The 11,272-nt window shown below is 42.4% G+C and overlaps 1 non-coding gene across 1 annotated transcript; it reads right to left on the reverse strand.

Annotated features, from left to right (window-relative positions):
* Positions 1–9,538: 9,538 nt before the first annotated feature.
* On the reverse strand, positions 9,539–9,665 carry LOC144682327 (U6atac minor spliceosomal RNA). The gene has a single exon (XR_013576984.1). It is a non-coding gene; the product is annotated as a U6atac minor spliceosomal RNA (small nuclear RNA).
* Between the last annotated feature and the right edge of the window lie 1,607 nt (positions 9,666–11,272).

The following is an 11,272-nucleotide window of genomic DNA, read 5'->3' on the forward strand; positions in this document are numbered from 1 at the left end:
ACTTGCAGCGCAAATTGAACATGTTGTCCCTTTGGTTTCAGTATGGCAACAGTGTATTGAGGACAAAGAGCACATGGGACATCCCATTTTGGAACTTCGGATAAATTGAAACAAGGAATTTCAGAGGAGCAATGGCCATAGTTGATAAAAATAGAGGAAAAAAAATCAATATGATTTGTGACAGTGCGGGAGTTTGAAAGCTAGAGGTGAGGTAAAGATCAATTATTACACATCAACCTTTTCCTTGAATAGTGTCCAGGAAAGTAAAGGAGGCACTCAAAAGGCTTAGCTAGATAACAGAGTAGAATTCAAGTGTTTAAAAGTTAAGACTTTATAGAATGTTAAGAGTTGTTGAGGGTAATTTTGATTTTGAAGTGATATTGATTTAGCTGTCTGTTATATATCTCTCGATGTAATGATTGGAAATGAAAATTAGGAGAAATGTATGGTGAACAGATGATCTGATATTGTTCCCATTTATGCTGTCACTTAAAATCAGAATCACCCCCAATATGAGACAAAAGGCTGATTAAATGTACTCTGTTATAATTGATCTCAGTTATTGGCTGTTTGAATGTTATTGGTTCTAAATCTAGAGCAATAATGTTGCTCATGCCTCAAGTTTATTTACTGTAAACATTATTCTATTGATCATGTGTCGTTTTATATTTTGTATAACGACAACTGATATATTTTGACTCCTATTGAATTAAACTTGATGTTTGTAAAACTAATTTGTATCAGGTATAGAACATAGTCCCCAAAGAAGTCCACTAGTTCAGTGACAGAAATCATTGGATTATTCATGAATATGATTATGTTGTCAGAATATAAAGCTTATTTATTGCCATTCATGCCCATTGGAAAATCTTTTATGCGTGAGTGAAAGTTCAATGCTTCTGGTAGTGCCTTGAGACTAGGATGAAAAACAGCCGGGAAGAAGGGTGTGCCTTACAGGTATTAGTCACATTGAAGAGAGCTAAAAGATCATCACTACCAATTGCAAACCTTTGAAGGTTCAGTCTGCAATGTTTTAATAAACAGGTGCATTAGCATAAAAGATAAAAGGGCCAGAAAGCTTGCATAATTCAATACCTTCTATCTATTCAATACCTGTCCAATCACGCAAAATGCATATACAAATAGGATGCATATACGTGGGAGTGGGGTTGGTCCTGTGATCAGTGGAATAACATTTTCCATCGGAAAACTTTTGTGCCACAAAATGGAGACGGAACTCATAAATGCATTGAAGGGGCCTATTGGGATATATTGAGGCCCCTCCTCAAATTACAAACTATTAAAACTGGATTAATAACTGTTGATGAAAGCAAAATACTGCGGATGCTGGAAATCTGAAATGAAAACAAAAGATGCAGGAAAAGCTCAGCAGGCCGGGCAGCGTCTGTGGATAGAGAATCGGAGTCAACATTTCAAGTCCGTATGACTCTTTGAGTGGCTGTGGTACTGAGTACCACCAATTTTGAAAAGGGTGACAGTAAACAGGATGGCTTCGCCCCTCCCTATCCCTGTAATATCCTCCAGCCTATATCCCGCCAACATCTCTGACCCCTTCTCTATCCCCAATTTTAAGTGTCCCAGTGTTGGTGGCAGTACTTTCAACAACCAAGACCCTAAGTGCTGGAATTTCCTCTCTAAATCTCTCACATGCTTTAAGATGCTCCTTGCCTACATTTTCCATGATGTTTTTGCTCACCAATCTGATATATCCTTTTCTGGCTTGGTATTATTTGCTCTTTCATGGGATCTGGGCATCACTGGCTAGTCCAGCATTTGCTCACCATCACCAATTGCCCTAGAGAAGGTGGTGGTGAGCTGCCTACTTGAACCTATGCATTCCATCTGGTGTAGGTACACCCACAGTGCTCTTAGGAAGGGGGTTCCAAGGTTTTGACCCAGCGACAGTGAAAGAGTGGCAATATATTTCCAAGTCAGAATGGTGAATGGCTTGGAGAGGAACTTCCAGGTGGTGGTGTTCCCAAGCATCTGCTACCCTTGCCCTTCGAGGTGATAGAGGTGGCATGTTTGGAAGGTGCTGTCAAAGGAGCCTTGGTGAGTTGCTACAGTGCATCTTATAGATGGTACACACTGTTGCCACTGTGCATTGGTGGTGCAGGGAGTGAATGCTTAAGGTGGTGGTTGGGCTTCCAATCAAGAGGGCTTATTTGTCCTGGGTGGTATTGAACTTCTTGAGTGTTGTTGGAGCTGCACTCATCACATTCCTGGCTTGTGTCTTGTAGACGATGGGCCAGCTTTGAGGAGTCAGGAGGCAAGTTGCTCACTGCAGAATTCCCAGTCACTGACCTACACTTGTAGCCACAGTATTTATATGGCTGTTCCAGTTCAGTTTTTTGTTAATGGTAACCCCCAGGATGTTAATAGTGGGGGAATAATGCCATTGAATGTCATGGGGCAGTGGTTAGCTTCTCTCTTCTTGGAGATGGTCATTGCCTGGCATTTATGTGGTGCAAATGTTACTTACCACATGTCAGCCCAAGCCTGACCATTGTCCAGGTCTTGTTGCAGTTGGACATGAACTGCTTCAGTACCTGAACAGTTGCAAGTGCCACTGAATGTTGTACAATCATCAGCGAGCATCCCCGCTTCTGACCTTAAAACGGAAGGAAGGTCATTGATGAAGCAGCTGAAGATGGTTGGGCCTTGGACACTACCCTGAGGAACTCCTGCAGTGATGTCCTGCGTCTGAGATAATTGATCTCCAATAACTTCAACCATCTTCATTTGTGCAATGAATGCTTCCATCCAGTGGAGAGTTTTCCCCTGATTCTGATTGACTTCAGTTTTTCTTGGGCTCCTTGATGTCACACTCAGTCAAATACTCCTTTGATATCAAGGGCAGTCACTCTCACCTCCCCTCATAAGTTCAGCTATTTTGTCCATATTTAAACTAAGGCTATAATAAGGTCAGGATGTGAGTAGTCTTGGCAGAACCCAAACTGAGCATCAGTGAGCATGTGATTGCTGTGTAAGTGCCACTTGATAGCACAGCTGAAGACATTTCTGTCACTTTGATGATGATTGAGAGTAGACTGATGGGGTGCTTATTGGCCAGATTGGATTTGTTCTGGTTTTCATGTACAGGACATACCTGAGCAATTTTTCACATTGTCGGGTAGATGCCAGTGTTGTAGCTGTACTGGAACAGCTTAGCTAGGGCTGTGGCTAGTTCTGAAGCTCAAGTCTTCAGTAATACTGCCAGACTGTTGTCATGGCCAATAACCTTTGCAGCATCCAGTGCCTTCAGCTGTTTCGTGATATCATGTGGAGTGAATCAAATTGGCTGAAGACTGGCATCTGTTACAAAAACAAAAATACCTGGAAAAACTCAGCAGGTCTGACAGCATCTGCGGAGAGGAACACAGTTGACATTTCGAGTCCATATGGCCCTTCATCAGAACTAAGGAAATATAGAAATGAGGTGAAATATAAGCTGGTTGAGGGGGGTGGGACAGGTAGAGCTGGATAGAGGGCCAGTGATAGGTGAAGGCAAAGAAGAGATTGCCAAAGGTGTCATAGACAAAAGGACAAATGGGTGTTGATGGTGGTGATATTATCTAAGGAATGTGCGAATGGGGACATTAAGGGTAGTAAGCAGGACAAGCCAGTGGCAGATGGCTTTAGTGGGGGTGGGGTGGCAGAAAGGGGCAAGTGATCGAAATGGGCCAAAAGGTGGAGATAAAACAATAGATCAAAATAAATTTAAAAATAGGTGGGAAAAGAAAAATATATTTGTTTAAAAATTATAAATTATTGGAAAAAGGGGGATCGGAAAGGGGGTGGGGATGGAGGAGAGAGTTCATGATCTGAAATTGTTGATCTCAATATTACGTCTGGAAGGCTGTAAAGTGCCTAGTCGGAAGATGAGGTGCTGTTCCTCCAGTTTGCGTTGAGCTTCACTGGAACATTGCAGTAGGCCAAGGATGGACATGTGGGCATGAGAGCAGGGTGGTGTGTTGAAATGGCAAGCGACAGGGAGGTCTGGGTCATGCTTGCGGACAGACTGAAGGTGTTCCGCAAAGCGGTCACCCAGTCTGCGTTGAACGCGGAGGCTGGTGGGGTGATAAGTGAGGACAAGCGGGACCCTATCATGGTTCTTGGAAGGAGAGGAAGGTGTGAGGGCGGATGTGAGGGAGATGGGCCGGACACGGTTGAGGGTCCTGTCAACCACCGTGGGTGGAAAACCTCGGTAAATGAAGAAGGAAGACATGTCAGAGGAACTGATTTGGAAAGTGGCATCATCAGAACAGATGCGACGGAGGCGAAGGAACTGAGAGAATGGGATGGAGTCCTTACAGGAAGCGGGGTGTGAGGAGCTGTAGTCATCTATGTAGGCATCTGTTAGCCTGGGATCTCAGAAGGAGCCTGAGATTGATCATCCATTCTCCACCTCTGGCTGAAGATGGCCACAAATGCTTCAGCCTTATCATTTGCACTGATGCACTGGGCTCCTCCATTATTGAGGATGAGAATAATTGTGGAGCCTTCTCCTCTGGTTAGTTGGTTAATTGTCCACCATCATTCGTGACTGGATGTAGCAGGACTGCAGATTTCAGATCTGACCTGTTGGTAATTGATAATGCTCTTTTGAAGCACTTTGGAATGTTTTACTCAGGCAAAGGCACTATATAAATGCAATTTGCTGTGTTGGTGAGTTAAATCATTAAGTAGCGAGTAAGTATTAAAAGTAACTCGAGCCAACTCTGAAGGCTTGGCAAAGACTGAAGTAGAGTGGAAGAAAGAGAGTATACTGATATAAAGTCAGCGTAAGTGTTCTAATTTCATTTTAATTCCCTCATTTCCACTCATGATTATTGGCCTCAACATTATGGGCCCAAGATTGGAGCCATGATCATTTCCAGTTATTTGTATCACATTCGATCTATTGAAACATATTTCTGGAAAAAGCAAGGAATCAGCATTACGTTGAGCACCAGTCACAGTTTCATACACACATTCTTTAAATCAGGGTCCACAATTTCAACTGAGCTCAAGTACAAGCAGCACCTTGACAATATGAAATGAGTGTGTGACAGGAAAGAGGCCTGGTCCACTTTGAACTGTTCTTACATCAAGGTTGCTGTTCTTTCACCGATTGTTGAAATCTTTCTTTTTTTATGACAGTGAATATATCCCAAATTGTGTATTGCACACCTTGCTTAGCTTTATTTCCTCCTCCATTTTTTTGCCTCTTTGTTGAAATGTTTCAGCTTGCCAGGGCCTACCTTCCAGCCCTACTCTACAAGTTGCACCTGGCAAAAGAAAAGGAAAGCAAGGCTCACACCTATTTCACACCTTTTTTGTGACCTCAGGATGCCCCCAAAGTGTTTTACAACCAACGGAGCGCTTTTGAAATTCAGACACTGTTGCAATGTAGGAAACACAACATCCCATTTGCGTGCGGGAAGGCCCCACAAACAGCAGTGTGATAATGACCAGATAATCTGTTTGTGATATTGGTTTTGGGATAAGTATCTGTGAGAATACCGAGGAGGACTCCCATGCTCTTTCTCAAAATAGTGGCATGGGATGTTTTACATCCGCATGAGTCACTCAGTGTAATCCTACTCTCCTGCTCATGCCCTATACACTCAAATGTTTCCGTATCTTCTTTTTTATCCTTTGATGAGATGTCAGCCTCACTGGCAAGGCCAGCATTTGTTGTCCAACCCTAATTGCCCTTGAACTGAGTGGCCTGTTGGGCCATTTCAGAGAGTCGTTAAGAGGCAACGACATAACTGTTGGTCTGGAATCACATGTAGGCCAACAGATTTCCTCCCTTAAGAATACTCGTGAACCAGATGGGTTTTTATGACAATTGATGATATTTTCATGGTCACTCTTTCAATCCCAGTCTTTTTTTCTCCCCCCCACCCCAACTTTAAATTAATAGAATTTGAATTCCAACAGCTGCTATGGTGTGATTTGAACCCATGCGCCCAGGGCATTAGCTTGGGTCTTTGGATTGCTAAGCCATTAACATTACCTCTACCCCCACCCCCATATCTACACACTGAACTTCTTTGCTAAATTCTGGAATTGCATCTATAAAGTAACTGTAATTATGATTGAATCCTTTGTTTAAATAATGCACAAAGTAAAGTTGCAAAAATATTTAATGGATTTACGTGCTAATAGTGTGCCAACACGTCTAACGTGAACATTTGAGTCAGAGATCTTATCTATTTGCAGCAAGACACAACTTTTCATTTTACCCTTTCTGCCAGGATCTTACAATCAATAATAAGGAAGACATGACCTTTCTTTCTGGACACACAGCATGACCTGCACCTGCAAGTTACAGATAATTGAGACTTCTACCAAGTCTTGAAAGCTTCTTTTTCCATCATCTGATCAAAAGCTTCTCTCTCAGTCGGTACCAATTGATTTGACAGTTTCTGGTATTTAAACAAAAAAACAATAAAATCTCTCAGTCCTCCCTATAGCTTTCAGAAAATCTTTCCCACTTTACATCCTGCGCCTCAGAAATATTAATAGAACAATCAAGGAATACTTTTGACATATCTCACAATTAAAGGCTATAGCGGTTTTCCTTTTGCCTGACAATGAAGGTTGAAAATCTCTTTTATCACCACTTTGCACCATTCTGTAAGGACACATATAGGGCTTTTAAAATCACTGACTATGCGGTTCTGCTTTTATTGCTTGTGAATCCATAAAAATTTCTTATCAGTGGGTTTGAATTTTGCTTCCGACATCAAGTTTGGTTATAAAGTTTAGGACATATCAAACTAAAAACAAAATGATGGTGTGCAAGTTACATGGTAGGAGCTGGGAGGGCTGTCAATCGTATAGGAATTGGATATTTAATTGTATTCAGGCGATGGGAATTAACTGGGGATTCACTTGTGCTCCCACACATAGACTGACCCCTACAACCGGAGAATGTGTAGGTTCACGGACTCCCAGGACACCTGCCCTTTATGTGGTCTTGTGGAGTCTGTGGACCATGCTTATATAGGGTGTGGTAGGCTGCACTCCCTTTTCAGTTATTTAAAAAAACCTTTTATTACTGTTTTGTTTGCACTTCAGTCCCATGCTCCTGATCTATGGACACCCGGTGCGGAGGGGGGTCGGGAAGGAGGAGGACCTCCTCGTGAACCTGTTCCTGGGCCTGGCCAAGTTGGCCATTAACAGGTCCAGGCAGCGGGCAATTGAGGGGGTCGTCCCACCTGATTGTTTGGCCCTCTTCCGCGGCTATGTTCGCGGCCGGATGTCCCTGGAGAGGGAGCACTCGGTGTCCACCAGCATGCTTGAGCCCTTCCATGACTGGAGGGCACCATGGGGGCAGGGATGCATCATCACCCTGGAAATTACATTTTGATTTAAAGTTTGTTAAGTTTCCCTCAAGGCCTTCCATGCCCGGTGGGCACCACGGGAACTGAGGTGTTTTATCGACCCCTTTAATCACATTTTGTTTTAATGTTTGTAAGTTTCCTTTAAACTTTGTCCTTGGTTTTACAGCTGACCTGACTTAGGGGCTGTGCTTGTTTTATCCCTTATTTTGTTCATTTAGTTTAATTGTTTAACTCCAGAAGAGTTACACATAGACTGAGGACTGCCCCTTTTATATGAAAAAAGGTGCAGCCCCTTTTATTTGTTCATTTATTCTTCTGTTAATTTGTCCCCCTTTGTTATTGGTTTAACCAAAAGAGCTTATAGGTGGGGTTAGTCCCTTTAAGGGGCCGTCCCCCTGTAAATTTGTTTTTATTTGTTCAGTTGTCTAATTTATTTTTCATTGGCTGCTTTAAAAAAAGAACATAAATAGACTGATCTGCGACTATGTTCACCACTGGGTGTCCCTGGAAAGAGAGCACGTGGTGTCTGCCAGCACGGTAGGGGCCTTCCGTGACTGGTGGGCGCCACGGGGACTGGGGTGTATTGTTGGCCCCCACAATCACATTTTGGTTTCATCTTTGTAAGTTACCTTTGTGTTTTGTTTTTTGTTGCTGTCCCCTTTAAGAGGCTGCCCTGTTTATTTGTTCATTTGAACTTTCATTGATTTGTCTGCTTTTTCTATTGGTTTTTACTAAAAGGACATATAAATAGACCGATCCACGGCTCTGTTCACAGCCAAGTATACTTGGAGAGGGAGTGTACAGTGTCCACTGGCATGATTGAGGTCTCCTGTGATCTGTGGGCACCCTGGGGATTGGGGAGCATCATTGGCCCCCATGATGAAATTTTGGTTTGGGTTTAAGTTTCCTTTAGTAGTTTTGTTCTTTAGCTACGCTGCCTATTTAAGGGGTTATCCCATTTATTAGTTTATTTGACCTTTTGTTAATCAGTCCCCTTTTTGTTAACTAGTTTGCTTATAAAAGTATAAATAGACTCAAACTATGGCCACTGGGTTTCGAGGTACATCTTTATAATGTGTGCCTTTAAAGAGTATAAGTGTACAAAGACTAGGCTTCATTTCTATCCTTCATTACCTGGTTTCCTAGGATAGAACAAGGATGCTACATTTTTGTTAAATTCACCTTTCCTGGCTTGTTTTTAACCCTCGTGCAGCATTTCCACACCTTACACTGTAGTTTCACGAAACATAGGAAATGCTAGATGCAGAAAGACCAAGGGTTCATCTCTGCAACACAAGGCTCTGTGTTCAAGTCCAAATCCAGGGCTGAAAAATTAAGGCTGACTCTCCATTGCAGGACTGAGGGAGTGTGGCAGCATTGGAGGTGCCATCTTTTGAATGAGATGTTAAAAGAAGTTCCCGCCTACGGGTGGATGTAAAAGATCCTATGACACTATTTTGAAGAAGAGCAGTGGAGTTATCCCCACTGTCCTAGCCACTATTCATCCCTCAATCAACTTCACAAAAAACAGATTCATTTTCATTTTATTGTGGGGGCTTGCTGTGCGCATATTGGCTGTCACATTCCTGACATGACAACAGTGACTTTACCTCAAAATGAACTTCACTGGTTGTAGGGGGAGGTGATAGCGTAATGATATTGTTGCTGGGTGAGTCATCCACAGACCCAGGGTAATACTCTGGGGACTGGTGTTCAAGTCCTGTCACAGCAGATTTATGATAAGTCTAATGATGACCATGAAAACATTGTTGTAAAAACCCATCTGGTTTACTAATGCCCTTTGGAGAAGGAAATCTGCTGTCCTCACCTGGTCTGGCCTACATATGACTCCAAACCCACAGCAATGTGGTTGACTCTTAAATGCCCTCTGAACAAGGGCAATTAGGGATGGGCAATAAATGCTGGCCTAGCCAGCAATGCCCACACCCCATGAATGAGTTTTTTTAAAAAAGAAATAGATGTCCAGTGGTCATGAAAAGTGCTAAATACATTCAGATTTTTTTTTTATTTTGAAAGTCCATCTTGTTCACCTTCTACCACCCTAGTAACTCTTTTAGGAGTCAACCAATTAAACAAAATGAACAAAATGAGGGATAAAATAAACACAGCCCCTAAGTCAGGTCAGCTGTAAAACCAAGGACAAAGTTTAAATGAAACTTACAAAAACATGGTTAGATGCTACTAAGTAGATGGCAATACCTTAACCTTTTGTGTGTTGTAAGGCCACTAGGGCCCCTTCCATCCTTATCAAGGGGAGTGCTAACCTTCTCTCCTTTCATACAACACTCTACCACCCTTGTAACTCTTTCGAGTTATCAGCAGTCACAGATTGTAACTCTTTCGAGTACAGTCACAGTTCTTGGTTTCCGGGAGTGGGACACGAACCCACAACGTTCTGATTCAAAGGCGGGGGTGCTATGAACTGAGCCACAGCTGACACCTGTGTCACCATTATTGTCAACAATAATGAAGTTGTTGACAATTCATAACGATCAATCTCTATCGATGAGTCTACAACAGACCCAGACATAAGGTGGGAGGAAAAACCCCAGTGCTGAAGTGCTTTGGCAACTATAGATCCATCTTTACTTGTTCCTTTGGAGCTGGCTTTAGTTCTACGTATTCAACAGTGTCAATGCTGGCATTTTAAATGACCCTTGTACAATGCACCATAATTTCAAAAATGAGAAGGGGAAGAAGGAAAAGGGGAAGGCTATCAGTGACCAAAACAAACATAACTGTCATTTTCTTTCACTCCCCCTCCCCCATATGGATTCACCTGGCTGCCATTTTAATCTATGCCAACTACAACTTTATTTTCTTTTTAAAAAAACACCTCTGACATGTTATGTGCAGGTACAACCTGTGGATAATATTTAACTTTGACATCTTTTCTATTTACCTACTGTGGGAAAAAAAAAAATTGAGGGTGGGGTGGGGTGGCGGTGAGAGAAAAAATTATGAGGTAGAAATATGGGGCCAAAGAAAAGAGACAATATGAGTTAGAAGGTGGGAAAGTGAAAGAAAGTTCTCCAAAAGTGAAGTAGGGAGAAATAGAGAGACGGCTTAAATTTTGTGCTTTTGATCCTGTTGGGCAGAGGTGAGGGTTGCAAGTCTACCACTGTCGTGAGGCTGATTGTCGTAATTGGGATTCAGTCGAATAATGTTCAGAACAAGAGCTGACAAGTGTAGCATTCTTCAGTTTAGTGTAAAGATACCAATCATACGACAAGGTTTGGTAGAACAATCATTTTTTTTTTGTTATGGGTTCTTTATTTGAAGATAAGACTAACTGGGAGGCACTGTAGAACACATTTGATCTGTATGGGACTGCTGCTCTGTTCTGTCGACAGAGTACATCGGATTATACATCACACCCTGTCTCGTGGTGCATAGTGATGGATGGCAGTTTAAGATAAGCCCCTTAAAGGTACAGAAGAACAGGCAACTCATTAGTCATTAAAGGTGGCAGAACAGGTGGAGAAAGCAGTTAACAATGCATACAGTACCCTAGGCTTTAACAATAGGAGCATATATTACAAAAAGCAAGGAAGTTATGCTGAATAGGATGCTAGTTAGACCTCAGCTGGGGCATTGAGCACAGTTCTTGGTGCCATACTATAGGAAGGATGTGAACGCATTGGAGAGAGTGCAGAAGAGGTTTACAAGGATGGTTCCAGGAATGAGAAACTTCAGTTATGACGATAGATTGGAGAGATTGGGACTGTTTTCCTTGGAGAGAAGGTTAAGAGGAGATTTGATAGAGATCTCAAAATCATGAGGGGGCTGGATAAAGTAGATAGGGGGAAACTGTTCTTGTTCGTAAAAGGATCGAGAATGAGAGGGCACAAGTTTAGCGATTTGCAAAAGATGCAAATGCGGTGTGAGAGGAA

This window comes from Cetorhinus maximus, chromosome 6, assembly GCF_964194155.1.
Source record: "Cetorhinus maximus chromosome 6, sCetMax3.hap1.1, whole genome shotgun sequence".
Lineage (NCBI taxonomy): Eukaryota > Metazoa > Chordata > Chondrichthyes > Lamniformes > Cetorhinidae > Cetorhinus > Cetorhinus maximus.